At 45.8% G+C, this 20,507-nt stretch overlaps 2 long non-coding RNA genes across 3 annotated transcripts; one reads left to right on the forward strand and one right to left on the reverse strand.

The window, feature by feature from the left end:
• Positions 1–9,629: 9,629 nt before the first annotated feature.
• On the reverse strand, positions 9,630–12,032 carry LOC108507792. Its single transcript, XR_001878260.1, has 4 exons — positions 11,908–12,032; positions 11,251–11,377; positions 10,512–10,791; positions 9,630–10,034 (listed from the first exon to the last, which is right to left on the reverse strand). It is a non-coding gene; the product is annotated as an uncharacterized LOC108507792 (long non-coding RNA).
• A 20-nt stretch (positions 12,033–12,052) lies between these two features.
• Positions 12,053–17,921, forward strand: LOC108507793. Of its 2 annotated transcripts, none has more exons than XR_001878262.1 (3): positions 12,053–12,167; positions 16,530–16,687; positions 17,757–17,921. It is a non-coding gene; the product is annotated as an uncharacterized LOC108507793 (long non-coding RNA). The 2 variants fall into 2 exon arrangements; XR_001878261.1 differs by lacking the exon at positions 17,757–17,921 and adding an exon at positions 17,408–17,750.
• Positions 17,922–20,507: the final 2,586 nt, after the last annotated feature.

Consider the following 20,507-nt stretch of genomic DNA (forward strand, 5'->3'; position numbering starts at 1 on the left):
CACAGTGTCCTATTTAAGCTCCATTAACTCCCTGTGGATGCTATAGGAAGAATTTTGTGTTCATCCTTGCTGGAAGGACTCACAGCATCACTGTAGTGAAGGGAAAAACCAAGCCAGCAGCTGAGAAGGGCTGGGATGGGAAAAGCCATCAGAGTGAAGACTGGAAAATGGGGAGCAGAGTGGGGGGTGCTGGAGGAATCTTGGTGGTTGTGAGCTTACCCTTTGCAAACCCCTTCATGGCAATTATCTGACATTATGAACAGGACTCTGGGAAGGTCCCTCTGGAGACTCCTTGGAGGCCAGGAAAGGGAAAAATGCTGCACCTTCAGCTGGGGCTGGATGTATCCTTGTGCATTTGGGCTCCACAAGCTCCTGAAGATGAGAAATGCCTCCAGAACTGTCCCCTTTCCCAGGGACATGTGTGGGACCTGCCCTGGTGCTCACTGAGGGATGTGCAATTAAAGGTTGTCCATCTCCTGGACAAACAGGGAAAGCAAAGAGCCAGACCTTCTGCTGAGCTTCAACAGAGGGAAGCTGTGACAAGCATTTCAAAGAATAAAATCAAGTCCACGCTGGCAGATGCAGTTGCTCATCACACATGGTCACACTCACATCCAGGGTGTCAGCAGCCTGGGTGCCCCAAAGGGTCACTTCCCTGCATGGCACCATCTCCTGCTGGTTTTTGGTGCTGCCATGGGGCACAGGGCTGCTCAGCACCCACGTCCCCATGCTGGCTCCTCATACCTAACGTTGGTGGGCTTTACAGCAGGAGTTAGGTTTTTGTGTGCACAGTTCTAGAGCTTTTTGCTCTTGGAGAACGTGGAGCAGAGCCCAGATCTGGTCTGAGTGGTGCTCTTGTGGTATCTGTCTAAAGCTCAGGGAAACACTTATCTCCAAAGTGTATTATTTTTGCTAGTGGCTCATTCCTTGCTGTCATTCCAGATACCCCATCAATGTGACCACCACCAAGAGGAAATTATGCACAAAACCCTCAGGTCCAGCCTGGACCAGTGTTTGCCCAGTGGATATTTGTCACAGTTGCAATGCTGAATAATTCCTTCATTCCACTTTTCCTCCCAAACCCGTGCAAGCAGCAGAAAAAAATTGCTACAATATATATTTCTCACGGCACCAAGAGCTGGATTTCTGGAAGGCAGACCAAGGAGGAATTTCGACCTGCAGCTGATGGTTGGTAATATTTGGGCAGACAGTGCCACCAAAAGGAAATGGGGTAAACTACCCAGCCTAGAAATGCCTCTAGCCCGTGTTTTTGGAGCAGTTCTCAGCCTGCCCTTCCTCCAGATCTCTGCTTTACTCCCCGTTCAGTGCATCCATCTCTGTTTGAAGAACACACAGCCCTCCTAAGGCACCAGGGAAGAGAAATTACTATTTTAGTCCTTCAGCTAAGGGAGAGTCTCTTTTAGCCAGGCACCTAAAGATTTTTCCAGCTCTATACGATCATATAAAATTACTTGAATGCTAAATTCACACAGAGAAATATTATTCTTTGTTTTAGGATAACATACTCCCTATATCCTGCAAAACAACACTTCATTTGCTTGTGGTTAACTGGAATACTTTTATTTGTTTGTTTCCAAGCAGCCATTACCAGAGGGAAAACACCCAACCTTTTAGAGTTTGCCTGGATCTTTAGAGTACTGATTGCTGTAGCTGACTTTGCTCCAGGATGCTTTGGTCCTGGTCCATGGCCAGGCTCTGGCCACAGCTGCTGGAGCATCCTGGTCTCATCATGGATGAGATCCAGCTGAAGCCTGGATCTGTCAGGACTTCATGTCCAACGTGCTTTACATCAAGCTGACATCACAACTGCAAGTTTCTCCTGAATTAACAAGAAGCCAAAATAACAGTCTCCATTTATAGGGGATGATGGATTCCAGTGCTGCTCCCAGGGTGTTTTCCCAGCCTTGGCTGCCGGGGGAGCTGCAGAGGGTGCTGTTCACCTGCAGTACTCGGGACTCTGCAGAGCAGGAGAGAACCTGTGTCGTTCAGAGGGATATTAAAGGATTTTCCTGCTGGGATGTCAGTTCAGGCTCTGCCCAGACCTTAATTCTACCATCCCACCTGAAGACTTTAATTGAACATGACAGAAAAAATCCGTGTCCTGTTTGCACATCCCACCTTGAGTTGGTACCTTGGAAAAAACACTGTCCAGTCTCAATATGGAGCACAACAGGGTCTTGCAGCACCTTTCAGGGTCTCAGCACACCCTGGGTGTCCCCAGACCAGTGTGTTTGAGGGGTACAAAGCCAGAGGAGGGGGTTTGGTGAGACCAGGATGATTTCTTGGAGCAGGAAGGATCAATGAGCTTCACACAAGTTGTATTTTCCTTGCTTTGGAGAAAAGATGTAAAACCCTATTTTTTTTTTAATCTGATGATGAGGAAACCACAGCTCAGCCTCCCTGCACTGATGAAGTATAAAAATAGTCCCTTATTTTCATTCTAAAGATGTTTGTCCCCTTCCCAACATTTTAATTTCATTACCAGGGACAACACCAGTTGTTATTTGTTTTACCAACCTAAAAATTTGCCCTTTGTTCACAGGGAATGGTCCAGGCACAGTCAGGCAGTGTCAGTCCTACCCCTCAGGCTGAGACCTGCAGCCTCCCATCTCAGGAGCTGGTAATTCACTCCTTTGCTATGATTCAAAACTTCATTTTCTCTTTCCAAAGGCAGCTTCTTGCCATAAATAATGATAAAACCAAATGCTGCCTTCTGCCCTTTGCTTTGATTTTCTCTGGTTGGGAGGAGCATGACACAGGTTTCACTGTGGTGCTCGCAGGGGACACCAGGATGGGGTAGAGATCAGGACATGGATGTGGGTGGCAGGTGACAGTGAGGACTTTGAGCCCTCCCCAACCATGGGACATCCTGAGGAGCTGTCACAGCACTCAGCAGCTGACATCATTTTTTCTTGATAGCTTTTAAATCCACTTCATTTCGGCATTAAATGCACATGCCTTGCTCATCATCATCATCTACACAATGGTTTAAAAAGCTGGTTTCTTCCCTTAAAATTCTTGCCATGGTTTTGCTCCTGGTTACTCTTGGGTTTCCTCTAATCCTGCCTCTCTAGTGGTAGCTCTCCCACACCTCCAGACCACCTTGAGGACTGTGATTTTCAGCATTTGGCTCATCACCTATGCAATTATTTTCCATTCAGTGAGAACACAGTGATGCCAGATAACAGATGCAACCAACAGACTGGTCTGAACAGGCTGAGGGTGATGGTGCCCTTTAGACTTGAGACATTTTTACAGATGGAATATTTCTACCTGCTCAGATTTTTATTTTTTTTTTTTTAATAATAGTTTCATGGGGTGCCAGCCATATTTCCCAGGTCCTAGGGCAGTTCCATCAATTCCTGAAGAAAACTCCCAACTGTGGAGGCAGCTATTTGATTATTTTATTTTTTTTATTTTTGGATACAACCTGCTCGTGCTTTTCCTGCGCCCACATGGTTTAACAAATCATTTTGGAGCCTCTGACTCCAAGGTTGAAGCCTCTGTGGGCTGAGGAATGTTTCAGACACAAAGGCTGCCTGTATTTCACATCCTCATCTGCTGATTTTCTTGGTCTTTACATGAACATAACCTCAAGATTCACATTCCTACTTTCAAGTGGGAGCACCGTCAAAGAAATCACAGCCAGCCAGCCAAGGTTCAGGCATGTCTGGGGAGGGTAATAAAATGGTAAAAAAAATGGAAAATGTTTTTGATGCTGCCTGTTGCTGCAGCTGACAGTGCATTGCTGAGAGCCAGGAGGAGATTCCTCCAAATTTAATAACCAGGACATAGATGGATAGCTAGACATAAATCAAGACAATCATAGATTGGAGCCAAATGGTTGCAACAGTGTAAGAAGAGGATCATGATTTGGGAAATACTGTGATTAATTTGCTTTCATAGAGTAATTACCTATTAATCATTGGGCTAATGATGTTGTATTATGAATTAGTTGTAAACAGACTTCAGCCCAATTATAAGGACTCAACTAAATCATTTAACTGAATGTTTATGCTTCCAAAAGTGCTTCACAATTTATTTTTTTTTAGCAACTAAACACATACATCTAACTGGCAAATGGCACACATTTAAAATCATTGACTAAACATGCCTTAAATTACACCCTGTTGTAATTAGGAGGCTCAGTGGTGCATCTGTGGCTGAGCTTGACCTCTGTGACAATGCCTGTTGTTTGTGCATAATCGTTCCTTTACATCAGATTCTTTTTCCCTGAAAATGTTGGTATTTAAGAGGGTTTTTTTACTTTATCAGGTGAGGAGGCCTAAAATAAACATTCTTCTCTCTGCTGACATGTGACAGCATTAAAAATTGGAAATAAGATTGCACACAATGTGCTGTTTAGAGGAATGTCCTCAAAGTTTCTGGAGAAAATACCAGCTGTACATAGCAGACTAATACTCAGCAGCTCAAGTTCCCCCGTGGGGGTACATCTGCCAGATATTAATATTAATGAAAGGGAATTGTGACAGAAAGATGAAGATTCATTAATCATTATTATTAGCCAGCATCAGGTGCTAACGGGGCAGCTGCTTGGAGTGAGACTCCACCACCTCGACCCAGAGCACCCATTTGTGAGGGTGCCACGAGAGGGTGAGCTCTTCAAAGGTAGCAGTCAGCACACTGCTGCCAGAGGGACATATTTAGGGAGCAAATCCAAAGCTTGGTGGCTGTGGGTGTGTGTTGGGTCCCTGGAAGGATGTGATGGGACCAGGGAGGAGCAGGGGCACAGTCTCTGGTTTAAGGAAGTGGAGGTGCAGCTGCTGGCCTGGTATTGCTGGGTGATTCCCTCTGCTTCCCCTCTGCTGACAGGACCCATCTCACCCCACACTGTCAGTAACTCTGCTGTCCAGGGAAAATACAGCCACAGAAACCAGGAAAAGCTGCAGCTCCCATGGTCTGGTGGGATATAGAGGATTTCACAAGCTTCCCCTTCTGGGGCGTTGTTCAAACACTCTGCAGCTGTCAGACCCCATTGTTCAGGTTTATATTGTGTTGGGGTTTTGATGTCTCAGCCATTGCAGAGCTTTGGAGTGGGAAAGAGGCCACTGCCTCCTCCCAGGCAGGTTGGTGTCTCTTTTCACAGCTCTGGTCAGCCAGGCAACCTTAACTCCTCGCTCTCCACCATGCTCCCTTTGCACTGCTCCTGTCAACAGTTTCCCTCCGATCTCGCTCCAACAAGAATTTCCATTTTATTTGCTTGCCTTTGTTAACTTTGTTCACTACAAACCATCATGGAGTGTGCTTATTCCTTGGTGCAATTGCAGTAGAAGCAGCCATGTGCCACCCTAGGCTTTGGCATTATCTTTTTCTCAGCCAATACCAGGAGAAGGTGCCCCAGTTTCCCCCCAGAGTGCAGGGGATGGTGGTGCAGGTTCTGTGCCCAGTGCAGTGACCAAAGCACAAGAACCACAGAATGGTTCAGGTTTGAAGGCACCACTGGAACTCATCTAGTCCAACCTCCCTGCTCAAGCAGGATCTCCTAGATTACTCAGGACTGTGTCCAGGAGGCTTTTGGGTATTTTCAGGAGACTCCACAGCCTCTCTGGGCAGCCTGTTCCAGTGCTCAGTCACCCTCCCAGTACAGAAGTTCTCCCTCGTGCACAGAGGTAGGTGCTCAGAAAAGCAGAAGCACAGCCATTCCCCTGCACAGTGTGTGCATTTCAAACATGATTCTGGAGGAGTGCACAGCTCAGGTGATCCTGATGTACAGCTGTCCTGGGGAATGCATTTCCCTCTTTACACCTACCAGTAGCAGGAACCAGCCCAAGGACACCAGCCTTGATAAAAGGCTGCTAACTAAAACACACAGCACATGCATTTTTCCATGTGTGAGACTAATGATTGCTGCAGAAGTCAAAGACTGCATAACTTGGATCAGGTGCTGGCATTTCTGCCTTGCCCACACCTGCAAATCCCATCACTCACCTTCCTGGGAAAGGCAAAAGTGTCCCCAGCAGGCTGGGAACCTGGAGGGAGTTAATGAGAACTGGTAGCACTGGGGTGGGGACAGAAGGATTTATGGGGGATTACAGAGGCCAGTGGGCTGTTTGTTTTTTCATCATCCCTTCCCACCTGTATCCAAGAAAGGATTGCACATGAGTCCAGCCTGTGCCTTCATCCAGCCCAGCCCTTTTCTTCGTGTTTTGGGGAGCATTTGTTCTGGGCGGGTGCCTCACTTGGAGTCCAAACACAATCATTAGGATACAGCTCCAGGCAGACCCAGATATATGTCTGTGTGTCAGGACAGACTAATCAGATCCCTTCCAGGGTCCAGGTCTGGCAGAAGCACAGCTGCTTCCCTCCTGCTGCACCAGCTTCCCTGTGGATCCCTGGAGCTTGCATCCCTTGCTTCTTCATTCCTTTGCATTTCCATGTGTTCCTGCTCATGATTAGCATTCAGCACAGCCCTCAGGCACTACCTTCAACCTCTCCCTCCTCTGCAGAACGTGGTCCCTCATCCCTGATGTGGTTCCTAAATTGCACTGGCAAACCCCAGAATCTTGGATTAGGCTGTCCCAGCAGGAGAGCCGTGTGGTTCCCCCCTCACCCAGGGATGTGTGTGTGCTGATATTTGCATGGAGGTTTATATTCAAGGTGTTCTCTAATCACTGTCCATAAATACACTCTGAAAGGAAGCCAGGTGGTTTCATGTTAATGACTCACTTCCATTCCTCCCCATCACGTTGCTGGGCAGGGACCTGTTTAAGCTTCTTTGTTTAATGCTGAGTTCTGCTGCTCTGAGATAAATTCCGCTTGCCAAAAGCTTAATTTCTAGTTTCTAGGAGTTCAAAGTAAAGTTATTAATTAATACATTGACGCAATGAGGATTTAGGAGAGAAAGGAGAGCTCAGCCACCACAGTCCTTCGGGCAGGGGGCACTCCAATACATTTAAACCTTGGGGAGCTTGTTTTCTCCCTAAAGCAGCATTTTCTGGGGTTCAGGTTTATAAAAGGAGTATTTCAGCCTGCTGCTCTATCCCAGATAGGGAGATTGGAGCCCCAAGATCCACCTTGCTGAGGCTGAGGGAGGTTTCTTATTGATTTTAGGAATATCTGGGTCTAGATCTTAAGGCCTGAAGTGCTTTGCTAAAGAAAGTATCTTCTGTGCGATTTCAGAGATAAATTCTATGCCCTGCCATGTCTCTGTGAGTCTTTTTATTTACTTTGAAGCAGGCTTTTCCTTAGGGGTACCCAGATTACCAAACAGTGTGACTAAATCCTTTCCCCCCTTTCCAAACGAAATCTGACGTCAGCCCTTGAGAAAGGAGAACCTGCGTTATAAGAAGTCCCCAAAGACATCTCCAATCATCACCAGTTTTGTTGTTAAAGGGGATATTTTGCTGTGGTTTGTTTGGTTTGTTTTATGAATTAGGTTTGTGAATTCATGAGATTAAAAGCTTAAAGGGGATCAATGACGACTACACAGCAGGCATCAAAGTAATTGCAGCTTGTTTTTCAAACTCCAGAGGGCTGCTGGTATTGAAGTACTGAAGGTTTAGAGCAATAATTATGGATTTTTCAAACGGAGAGATGAAAGGAAATGCATTACCAGTACACAAGGCTGAACCAAGCTGTTTGTTACTTCGGGCTGACAGGGACCTCTCTTGGAGGGAGGGTACGTGATGTCCTCACTGAGGCAGAGCCTGATCCCCAGAGCAGCTCGAGAAAAATCCTTTGCTGCCTGTGTGCAGGATGTTAACTATGTGGAAAAGCAATAAAGAGAGAAACCCAGAAGCTTCCAACACTGCCCTCCATCCCTTCCTTTTTACCTCTGCATGGAAAATATATTAAAATCACGAATTTTGTTCAGCTCCAACTTCAAGATGGCAACATACGATACGATATTTGCCAGCTTTTGATTAAAATTATGCTTCTCTGATCCATAAGTGTAAAGCTTGTAATACTCATCTCCCAAATCCTTGATTTCTGATGTTCACTGTTCCCATAAGTTATCAAGTACAGCCAATAGAAAGCAGCTATTTTCTATCTAGTAGAAGTCAGGCAGATTTGTGGATTTGATGCTCCAGAGTTGAAGCTATTTTAATATGCCAAATTTATGGAAATGCTGAATTTAATATTCTCAGAACAAACCACACCTGCTTTTCAGAGAGAATTCCTTCCCTCCTCTGCCTGCTCCCTTGAGTTTGGATAATCTCACTGTATTTTTCATGGCTTTCTTTCAATCAGTTTTCTTTGTGCTTAAAACCAGAAGCTGTTTCAGACAGTCAGACTTATTTCATCCAGAGTCAGAGTGTTTTCCAGTGGGAAGGTGGCAGGATCATGCTGAGGTGCTGTGGGGATGCAGGGATGCAGAAGGCATTCCTATCTCCAGCTGGGACAGCTGTGTGTGGACATTGGGATGAATTCTCACCAGTTTGGCCGAACCCAGGTTTTCTAAAAACCTGGAGGTGAAGCACCACTTCATCCTGAGCAGTCCCAGAGAGACTGGGATCAAAGCTCCAGTCTGGGAGCTTTGCTGTTTTTTAGCATCCAGCCAAAAATCCCTTCCCAGCTGGTCAAAACCCACAAAAGTGCAGTGTGGGCAGAAATTATTATCCCAACCATCATGTACGTTGCATGGCTGTAGGATTCCTGGTCCCAGTGTCACACTCAGCACAGGGAAAACTGGTCTAACTATGGAGATGTGAAATAACTAAAAATGCTGTGTTTTGCTCCTTTGATCCTTAAGAGAAAATAGGTGACACTGGTACATTTAGATCCAGCCTATCCATACACCATCACACCAGCGTCATCCCTACAGAAGCACTCCAAGATTTACTTAATGGTTGGAATAAACTCCTCTGTTTTGAGCAGGACTTGACTGTGCACAGCACAGGGATGGGAAAGGGCCGTGTTTCATCAACTGGTGTGGTGTCTCAAAGAGGTGACATAGTTGGCAACAAGGAGAGGATGTTGCAAGATTTTACAACTGCAAAGGAAACACCAAGCTGAACCTTTTTGGTCAAATCCTCATCTGGTGTAAATCAGTCCAGATTCACCAAAGCCAAATTGTTTCTGGATGCTATTTCTCAGTTTTCCAGAGTCGAAACTGATGTTTATAGGAGCTCATAGTTGCACATATTAAAGTAATCAGGAGGATTTTCATTACTGACTGTGCAAGTGAAATGAAGACAGACATAATGGAAATGTGTTCAAAAAATATTATTGACAAAGAATTTAAACAAAAATGTTTTGGGTTTTTTTTTTCTCCTGTGTATGGTTGTTGTGCACAGTAACCAGGTCTAACAGATGCCAGTAAAACAATGGAAGGATTGTAGCGAGGAGGAAAGGAAATGTATTTCCCAATCCCTACTGGAAATTGTGTCTCTGCTTAATTCCTCCAAGCAGCTTAGATTTAAATAATTCCTTTTTTTTCTTTCCCCATTAGCCATTTCCCATAGCTGCACATCCCTTGAGTGAGCATCTCTCCTTTGGGATTAGCCACAGCAAAACACTTCTCTTCCTCACCTCTAGAGCAAATTTATTTGGACTTCCCCAGATCAGTCAGTTCCTGCTCTGCTTCTTTCTGTTGTCATTACACAGTCTAAGTTATCAGTTGTTGCTTTGTTAGAGAGAATGAATATTTTTATTTCATATCCAATCCATGAATACTCATATTTCATATTCATGCAGATTTTCATGTTGTTCACAACACCCCTGCTTTCTTCTCAGCACACCGAGCAGCTGGCACCAAGATTCCAAAAACCTGCTCCTCCTCTCTGTCGTCCCTCCTTGGTCTCCAGACCTTCTGTCCCAGTGAAGGCCCCATTTCCACGAGCTGGGCCAGTGCAGATCTCTCCCTCTGTCCTGTAGTAAGGGAAGTACCCGCTGGGGGGAAGGGGCTGGCTCAGGGGTGGGAGCCTGCTGGGGGAGGAGGGCAGGCAGAGTTCGGAGGTGCTGGCTCCTGATGGGAGCTGCTGGGATGGTTTCTTTCCGTGGGTTGGAGAAGAAATTGTCCTCTTACTCAACTCCAGACTTCGTGGGATGCTCTGAAAAACATATGTGCAGGACCAAGAGCTAAGGGCTCAAGAGATAGGAACTGCACTGCCCCTGGGGACACAGCAGGGACAGCAGTGGGACAGGTCCCATCAGAGCAGCAGTGTCCCACACAGCAGGAGTCTGGGGTCCACAGGTTGTTTCAAGGGACAGGGACCTTGCCAGGGCTGCCTTAGGTGTCTCCTCCTTGCAGATATCTCTACTCCTGCATCATGTTTTCAGGGCACAAGACATCAGTTTGTTCCTAAGGCCCTAACTTTGAGGAACAGTGTGGTGTGAGATGCGCCTGCTTCTCTTCCTCCCTTCCTACCCCTTTGAGAAACATTAAAGGGGAGTTCACCTCCCCTAATTTGCAGGTGTTTAACCCAATTTAACCATACAGTTAATCCACGTGTGGGTGGTTGGCCCAGAAGCTCTTCATATGTTCTGTAGTACAGAAAATACCCTGTGGAGGTGGCTGAATAACTCACTTTCTCATCCTGCTTGGTGTCACCCTTGCCTTCATCGGAGCTTTCTTCTGCGTCTGTGAGGGTGTGTGATGATGCAGAGCGGGAAGATGGGCTGATACAGACATGAGAGGTTCTGTAGTAGGGCAGGTATGCAAGATCCAGCACCAGGGAATCTGGGAATGGCTCATTGCAAAGCAGGAGGTTGGTATTGAAGCCTTCAGAGCTGTCTGTGTTCAGCAGGATGTGCTCCGAGACTCCTGGGCTGGGTGACAGGGATGTGGTTTTATCCTCCTGGAAGGTCCTGAAATGAATTTGTATTTAATTAAATATGATAAAATGATGCTGTCAGTGGGCAAGAGCCACAAGCAAAATCAACCACCAATGTTAATCTGTTCTGCTGCACACCCAGGGCCTGGCACCTCGGCCACTGCTGGGGGAGAATGAGGCCAGTTAGAAGCCTGAGGATCACAAGGATTTCACATTGTCTTTCTTCTTCAGTCTTAAAATGTTTCCTCATGTAGGGTTTTTAATTAAATGTAAATACCAAGTTAATTCCTCTCAAGCAGGCTTCAGCAGTTCACACCAGAAAAATATGATGTTTGATGTTTTCTCTGTGTTGATGAAAAGCAGCAAGAATAAAGCTTGAAAAACAAAGTCTCCTCACCCTGCTACCTGATTTTCCACAGCCTACTAGTTTGGCACTCTATGAAACCATGGCCCACAGAGACAGTGTTTGTACCTCATTTGAGGTTTAACTTACATCAGCTTTCATGAGCTGCCTTGGCAGATTCCAGGCCAAAGACAAGGAACTCCCACAGGCTTGGGCTATTTAGGGTGATTTACGGTCTCCTGAAAATCTTGGTAGATCAGCAGTGCTTGTGAGCATTCTGGAAATGGAAGAACATTAAAATTTGGGTAAAGCCTGAAAAAAAAAACCAACCTGTAGAATCCTCCTCTCCTCCAGATACATTCTTTTTGATTTTCCACGCAACAAAAACAGGCAGATGCAATTCAGGTCTCTGAAAGAGTTTGAACTTGATGTTTCAATTCAACTCCACTTTTATGTCAGTCTTTATTTGAAAGGCTAATTTATCAGACCATCACTGCCATAAGACACTATTTCACTGGGGAAGAAAAGGTCATCTTGCTGTTATAGATAAACACACATGAATATTTTTGTACTAGAAAATTCATCTGCTCTTGGCTGTTTGCCACTCTGGTGCTGTTAATTCCCCATCCACGTTTATTTTCTTATGCTTTTTTTCTTATCTGAAGCCCTGTCACTAAGGGGCTTTTTTTGCATTTAAAGGATATCTCACAAATATCTGATTCAAATGGGCCTGAATCTCCACATTGGGTGACATAAATGCCACCCACCTGTTCACCAGGGTGAGAAAAAAGACATTTTTATAGTTACCAAATATTCAGGAAGAATCCAAGAAGGGAAAGCCAGCAGGGAGAGAATCATCCTGTGTCTCTGGCTGCCATAGGAATGGGGTTCTGGGGTAGCATCACAAAGGGGGAACACCCCACCCACCCCCAGCTCCCTGCTGGCAGAGCTGACCCTTTCCTGCTCCCCAGGACAGTCTCGTGGCCATCCAGGCTTTACTGGGATGCTCACAGATGGTCTGGCTTCTTTCTAAAGAAGCATCAGTTGCTTTTATCCCTGCCAGTGAGGTAAGAACTGCTGAGATCAGCCCTGGTACAGCAGAGAGCACCTTCCTCCACCTCCTTCACTGCTGAGGGAGAGCCTGTTAGATGGACTTCCAACCAAGCCACCAGCAGCCAAAGTGACACATTCCAGAGGATAAATTTTAACAGAAACAGCATCAGATTCGTGCTTATTTTCTCATTTTCATACCAAACCCTGCAAAGACAGGGGTAAGGAACATTCCATTTTGCTGTGACATAATCATAGAAGCACAGAATGGTTTGGGTTGGAAGGGACCTTAAAGATCACCCAGTTCCACCCCCTGCCATGGGCAGGGACACCTTCCACTAGCCCAGGTTGCTCCAAGCCCTGTCCAACCTGGCCTTGGACACTCCCAGGGATGGGGCAGCCACAGCTTCTCTGGGCAACCTGTGCCAGGGCCTCACCACCCTCTGAGTAAAGAACATTTTCCTAACATCTGATCTGAATCTCTCCTGTTTTTGTTTAAAACAATTCCCCCGTCCTATCACTATCAGCTTGTGCTGAGTTGCTATCCCAATATCTTCCCATATATTAATGCATTTCTGGTTTATAAACACAGAAGAAAGCGTGAGAATGCCTCAGTTGTGCCTTTTAAGGTATTTTTAATTCATGTATTGTTGTGCTTTTAAATTATTTTCTAAATAATGTCTTTCCCTACTTTAAAAAAAAGAATGTATCCTGTAAATATATAGAAACAGACACAGTGATATTTCACACTGAAATAGTTATCATCTATTTTTCTCCATTTAGACTTAAAATATTTTTTTGCTAAATCATAGATGATTTTTCTTATTACTGCCTCAACATGTATGTATTTCAGAGTTTAACTGGCAAGTGTAATAGATTGAAGCAGCTCCTCTGACAATACATTAAAAATGCTCATAAATACCTGGGTAATGGAGAAATTCAGAATAAGATTCATTCCTACATAGTATTTGATCTATTTACTGAAATTCCAGAGCTCTATAGCACAGGAACAATTTTGAATGGACTGTATTATTATTCATCCCATTTATTATCCTGGTTGCTGCCTGCAGTAAAAAGTGGTTTATTATAATGTGATTTCTCAGCTGCATCAGTGTGATAGACCAGCAGCTAATGAAGTGTTCAGGCACCCAAAACCCCAGCATCATTGAAATTCATTGCCACAAAGATTCTGCCAGAACTAATTGCTGTCAAGGCTGCTCGTGCACACGCCTTGGTTTCATTCCTCAGAATGGCAGAGCTAATTCTGGTGCAAACCAGGGTGAACAAACCCCCCCAGCCTGCAGCACATCCCAGCACAGGGCTGGAGCTTCCTCCAGTGAGCTCACACTCCCACAGGGCCAACAACAGTCTGAGGATTTGGAGACTTGACTTTTTTTTACCTCTATAAATTGAAATATGGCATTTGTGTGCAGAGGAAAGGTGGGAGGGACTTAAGGAAAAAATGGGGATGTCTCTGCTGCCTCCAGCATACCCTGAATCACCGGGCTTTGGGCAGGGCATGGGCTTTGGGACAGAGGAGGACTCAAAGACTCCAAAACTTGGGATTTGAAGATGAGAAGGCAGGGTTGAGCACCAGCCCATGGCTGCTGTGGTGTCCCAGGCCCTCCTGGACACCTATTTGCAGCTCTAAAGGGTCTGAAACACTTGGAAACAACCCCACTCTTCAAGTGAAGAATTTTTTCCTAATGTCCAATCTGAACCTCCCCTGGTGCAACTCAAGGCTGTATCCCCCTGTGCTATCTCTGGTTCCCCAGGAGAAGAAACCGACCCTCAGCTCGCCACAACTTCCTTTCAGCCAATTGTACAGAGCAACAAATGCAATTTTCAGGAAAGGAAGAGAGAGGAAGTTTTAAGCTGAGCAGAAGTTTGTGAACCCTGGGATTGCCTGAGCAGATTTGTTGAACTCCATTTCCATGCTGTTTGCATGTTCCTGTTTCAAAAGTCAGCCTACGCGGATCGCTCCCGGCAAGCCTTGCCAAAATCCTTGGGAGGGATCCAAGGGAATGATCTTGACTGCTGCAGGTGGGTTCTGGACCCTTGAGAGGCGCTGGAGGTGTCAGGGAGCTCACTAATTATGGCTCATTAGAGCCTGTAGGGGAAGGATGCTCTCAGTACAGAGGGTCAGGGTGCTTTCACAGGACACCTTTCCAGACCCCTCCTGACATGGTCAAGGTGGACAGGGATGGGGAGTCTCCCCTTCAGCCTTCTGGAGTTACATTTTGGTGCTGGGATCAGTGGGAGCCAAGCTGGCCTTTTGTGGAGCCTTTCAGCATTTTCCACAGCGATTTCCCTGTGACTTCAGACCTCTGAGACTTGGCCAGTTCGTTTCAACCAAGACAACGTTTATTATCTCAGTGAAAAGCCTGGATGTGCCGGCACGTTGTGCTTGCTGCACACACATTTCCGAGCATTAGTCGTGCCATAACATCTGCTTTTTATTGGTAATTACACTATCCCCATTTTAATAAGAGGTAATTCTTAAATTTCTCATAAAATATATATGACTCCGGGGAAAGAAGGTGAAAGGTTTCGCAAGCCTCTCACAGCCACAAGACCAAAATGAGTGGAAATCAATCCTTCCTGAGCAGAACTTGTCCAACCACTCACGACAGCACGTCTGGGGATGTCTGCAGGACTCAATGTCCCTATTTCTCCTAATTGTTCATGCTCTGCAGAACAGACCTGCAAAGTCTGTGCACCACAGCCCTTGAGGGTGCTGTTAATGTGCTCAAAAATGGGGAACTGGTCCTAAAATGGCACAGATGTGGATCCCCCCTCCTGGGTGCAACTGGACCGGAATTACCGTGCGGGGGGTTGTGCGAGATCAGGCCTGAACTGGGGAACAGTAAAAGTTTGTGGGTTGTTTCCAAGTGTTTCAGACCCTTTAGAATTGCAAATAGGTGTCCAGGTTAATGGACCATAGCTTGTTTGCATTCCTATTGACGGTGGACTTGGTATAATAACGTGTCAGAAAAATGAGTAACATCTGAAGTAGAAGAACAACATCCAGATAAAGAATCATGAAAAGAAAATCTTTTGGGGCTCCATTAAAGGCTTCCAGTTTCTTATTTCCTGCTGTTTCTCAGTCAGTAAGTGCTGCTGTGCTGCTCTGGCCTGTGAGAATTGGGCTCTGCAATTCCACAGCTTGTTTCCAGGGATTTTTCCAGTGATTCTGGACAAGGCAGTGACAAATGACACTTTCACAAGGTCATCCCTAAATCTTTGAAAACCAGGGAGCTCTTTCAGTGGCTCCTGCCATTCACAGAATGCCAGCAGCCAAGCCCATATGGAGCATTGTGTGCTCAGCTCATTGTCGATGCAAACGCACACAACCAGTTTTGATTAAGAACAAAACGCAGAATTGACTCAAACTGCTTTTTTTTTTGTTGTTGTCGCTTGAAACGCTTCAAGCCTCTCATTATCATCAGGGCTTCTTTCAGTGCAGGAAATCGGAATTTCCATAAAATAATGCTGAAAGGCACAGGGCGAAGTCAGGGAACATTTATGTTCCTAAACAAATGGAGGCATAAACATGCAAAGCAAATTTTGGGGACGCTCAACTAAACATTCAAGGGCGTGTTATGGCGTGTGGATTGTTTAAATTATTCAATATATATTAAGCACCACGTACAGAAACAGTAAAAGGACAAAGCAGTGGGTTTTAGAGAGGGGGTTTTTTTCCCTTTGCAGAGTAACTCAAAGCTATCCAGAGTGTGATTCAACAGAGAGTTTGTAGGGTAGCGTGCCCAGACTACAGCATTTTCATTTGGGAGTTGGATTAGATGACCTTTAAAAGTCCCTTCCAACACAAACCATTCTATGATTCATGTGAACAAGGAGCTCGTTCCGATGCAGAAGAAGGTCCCCTGGCAGCCCTGGGGTCACCAAGGTGGGATCAAAACCACTTTGTGTAACCTCAGGGCTGTGTTTGGAAAGGCTGGTGCTTGGAGGGACATGTCAGCTGCTGAGCACAGCCAGCACACAGGTGGTTCAGTGCTGCTTCCCATCCCCAGGATGTCCTGGCTGACTGGAAAATCCTTGTGCCAAGAGAAGCTGGAAAGTGGCAACCACGTTCTTCTCTCTCTCAACATCCAAATGCATCTGGCCAGAGAATGCCTTTGTTTTTTGTGGGGTTTGACCATAGCCAGGGCTGGCAGTGCTCCTTGCAGATCAGGGTGTTCTGTATTCCCGGTGCAATCTCCATGTGTGATACAGCAGGGAGCTTTTTCTGGGAGGAGGGGAATGAAGGGAAGGACATTTTTACCAAGGATAACATTAAAAAGCTGTATTGTAAAGAGAAGCTCTTCAAAATGAGAAAATGGGGGAATTGAAGCTGCTTTATCCCTATTTCCCTGCAGATTTCAGTAACAAAACCAGCTCCTGGCTCCTTTTGTTGCCTACCTGCCTCCCCAGGGAGGATGTGGAGTTCAGGTCCATTCCATGTGGCTGGAGAGAAGGAGAGTTGTGTTCAAGGCACTGTTTTGCAGAGGATAACCTACCTGTGAGGGGCTGGCAGGTGGGCGACCGTCGCTTTGCTCTGTTCCCAAAATGGGGACAGAAGTTGTCTTTGAGTCTCTTACAAACGTGGCTGTCATTTCCAGAAATATCTTAGAAATAAGGCATCAAAAAAAGCCTTAAATGCTGTTAAAAGCCTAAAAGTAATTAATATGAGGGAGATTATCTGTCCAACTGTCTTTTGGCAAAGTGGGTGATTCCTATGTGCTGTCCTGACAGCAAATGTTCCCAGTGTCACATGTTTCCTTGCATCACCTGGAACAACCCAGTGGAACTATCATCCCAAACAACACACAACCCCCCCCTTGCCTTTGGTTTGGTGATTCAAACAGCAGCTCCCAGCCTCTCATGTTGTGGTCATGGAGGTCAGAGAGAGTGAGCTAATCCTAGAGACTGGAGAATATTCATGGGAATACTTCCCACCATTTGGGAGTTGGTGGTTTGGTGTTGGGGAAGCCAAAAGTCTGATTTCAGGGTGAGTTGGGAAAAACTTGGATTGAAAAAATACTGAAAAATAAAATATATTTTCTTTTGGTTGTTCCACCTCAAATGAAGTGTCACTGTATCTGTGCAGGACAACCCTAAATACAGGAAAAGCATTACAGCTGGCAACATCTGGGAAGCAGAAGCAGCCCAGAGCAGAAAGCAGAGAGAGAGGATGTGGCAGGGATTGGCACCATAAGGTTTTCTTGAAGCAAATCTCTCTCCATCTTCACGGTAGTAGGTGGCGGTGGAAAGAAAACTCATTGTGTGTTTAAAAACCAGGACATCTTCAAGAAATGTCACAGAATCCTTGAGTAGACATGAGCAAACAGCCCTGGGGGATTCATTTGTCTTTGCTGTCAAGAGGAAAATTAAGACTCCAGGGGACACAGAGGCTGGGTTTGATGGATGCTCGAAGCAGAAGGCAGGCGGGTCAGCATTCCTGTCCCCCAGGAAAACAGGTTCTGCCCCTGGAGAAAAGTGACTGGAACAAGTGTACACCTGTGCAGGGGGGAGAGGGAGTGGGAAGATAAATGGTGGAAAAGTCCCTAAAATTAAAAGTGTCTCTTCTTGTTCGGTATTGACAGGAATAACCTCGCTGGAGAAAGGAGAACGGGATCCCCACAATCTGGGGGTGGGTTGTTGCTCCTGAGCACTTTTGTGGGCAGAGCAAGGACAAACCACACCATGGGAGACTCAACCCTGAAAAAGAAGAGAAAATTAATTTCTTTTATGGTCAAAATCCAAGAAAATATTGCCTTTTATGTAGCCTTGGAACTCTTCTAGATCAAGTACCTTGTCATCCTCTTAACACACACACACACACAGAAGATATCTGCTGCTTAATAGCCTGGATCCATTTTAGTGGATCCCTGGTCAGCTGTGCAATATGTATTTCTACTCAAAACCAGAATTTGACTCCTATAAGCAACCTATTTCCATCAGTGAATTTTCATCCTGGTGAATCGTGCCGCTAGTTTTATTGACATTTCTTTTCCTGTTTTCTAATCAGATTTATTTCAGCCATAAAACACAGAATCTGGTGATTATTGTTCAGCAGATTTCAGTTGAGCAGTTGGTGCTCTTGGGTTATTAATATAAAAGAATAAGGAAATAATATTCAGATAATATTTCAATATTATTCAGTATCTGAATTTTTTTCCAGCCAATGCTGGAAAAAAGCTGCAGTTCAAGACAGGTTCCAAGTCTTGAGGTCATCTTAAATAAAATCAAAGATTTTGATCTTTTTTATTAAATTAGAGCTTCTTCAACTGCTTTTTCAGTTAAGGCATTGAGGTTGTACTGAAGTCTTTAAATGGGTTTTTTTTCCTGCAGTTCACACATAATCATGGGCTGCAGGAGGGGGAAGCACCACGAATAATGAGACACACCAGTGAGCTGCAGACTTTGGCAAGCACAGACATCTCTAAAGAGACTCAAGGTGTTTATGGACATTTCAACTACGTTACATCTTAAGAGCTGGGCTTTAAAATCTCAGCATCTGCAGCTGTTTCTGAGCAGGTAGAGAAGAAAAGGTACCAGAGGACTGGAAAATACTTGTCTGGACCTTGATAGCAGTCCCTGATCGTGGCAATCACCTCCATCAGTCCCATCAGTGGGAAGGGAAAACCTCCTCGTTACAGTGTCCTCTTAGAAACATTGAATTTCCATTGCATCCTGTGACATCCAGCCCTGGAAGGGGAGTGAGAAAGGAAATTGCTTTTTGGGTTGCCAACTCCATCACCACCTCTCTGCACACATGGCAGCGACCAGTGGTTCACACTGGATGGTTCAGTTCACCATTCCATTTATTTTAAGCAATATATTTTTCATTGAGCAACCTGGTCCAGTGGAAGGTGACCTTGCCCATGGAACTGGGAGAGCTTTAAAATTCCTTCCAACCCAAGCCATTCTGGGATCCTGTGATTTGGCATCTGTGATTTTCCTGCCAGGGAACAACCAGTGGGTGCAGCAGCTCCTGGGTTTGGCGTTCACCCGGGTTTGCTCTTTTACCACCGACAGAGTTCTGATGGTGCAGCTGGAATTGGTCCATAGCTGCCCTCGGAGCATCCTGGGATCAGTCAGGCTGCGAGGTTTTGACACACCCACTATTCCCCACTGCAGCAGCTCTGCTCCTCCAAAAATTCGCGTGAAAAAGGGTCGAGCCCCTTGTTCCTGGTCCTTCTGTGCCTCCCAGCGCGGGATGTCCCTGCAGCTCAGCCAGCCCGGAGAGAGGGACGGTCCCGGCAGCCCCGGGACGGTCCCTCGGAGGGAGGTGGATGGAGCCGGAGGGAGGTGGATGCAGCCGGAGGGAGGTGGATGCAGCGTGTCCAGGAAGCACATTCCCGGGACGTGACGGCACATCCCGGGGGCTGCACTTGTGCTGGGAAGGAAGGACTGGGCTTGCGTTCAGGTTCCCCTTCTCGCTGGGGAGCAGGGCTTGAGCACATTTGCTAAAGCCACTTCTGTGTTTTTCCCAAATTCCCGCCTCAATACTCCCACTATGGTTCTGGAGGGACAATAATCCGTCATCAAGGGTCAGCCTGCAAAGTGCTGAGGACTTGTGTCACAGCCAGGATCCCACCTGCCTCCCTCCCTCTGTGTGTGTGTGCCCACATCTCCCCATGAAAGGGGAAAACCTCCATGGAGAAGGAACATTTTGTCCCACAGCAGGTCCCTGGTGAGCCACAGCATTCCCAAACACTGGGCTAATCCATTAAATAAAGCTCCAGTGAAACGCAAGGAGGACCTGAATATCCAGCCTCATTTTAGCTGGATATACTTTGTCTGCAATTGTGCTCACTTTTGCCCAAAAAAGTGCTTTTAGGGAAGGAATCCAGTTCACCCACACAGTGCTCAGGTGAAATTTGGATTCACCTGCCATGGTCTCCTTGCACTAGAAACCTGATTTCAGTGTTCACACTTACACAACCCAAGACTGAGAAAATCTGCCATTTGCTCCTCTCCACTGAGCACAACCAAACTCCTGAAAACTATGAAAATGAGATTAATTGTTTTTATGTCATGGCTATATCTGAACATATATTAAAAGCAAATGACAAACTCTGGATGGAGCCAAGGCAGAGCATGATCATACCAGAATTGAGATTTGGAAATAAACCATCCAAATGGATGCAGGCTCCCCTGTGATGATGGGATACAAGCTTGCAGAGCCTGGAATTTGCTGTGAGGGAGCTGTGGTTGAATTTCTTTTTGTCACTGTTGTTTTGCAATGCCATAATAAATGCTGGTGAATTTGTAAATCACAAAAGCATGGACCATGGGTGGGTGCTTCCCTCCGAAGACTAGAACAAACATTTCTGGTGTCAGCCCATTCC

Source organism: Lepidothrix coronata, unplaced genomic scaffold (assembly GCF_001604755.1).
Source record: "Lepidothrix coronata isolate B3197 unplaced genomic scaffold, Lepidothrix_coronata-1.0 Scaffold269, whole genome shotgun sequence".
NCBI classification, from domain to species: Eukaryota; Metazoa; Chordata; class Aves; order Passeriformes; family Pipridae; genus Lepidothrix; species Lepidothrix coronata.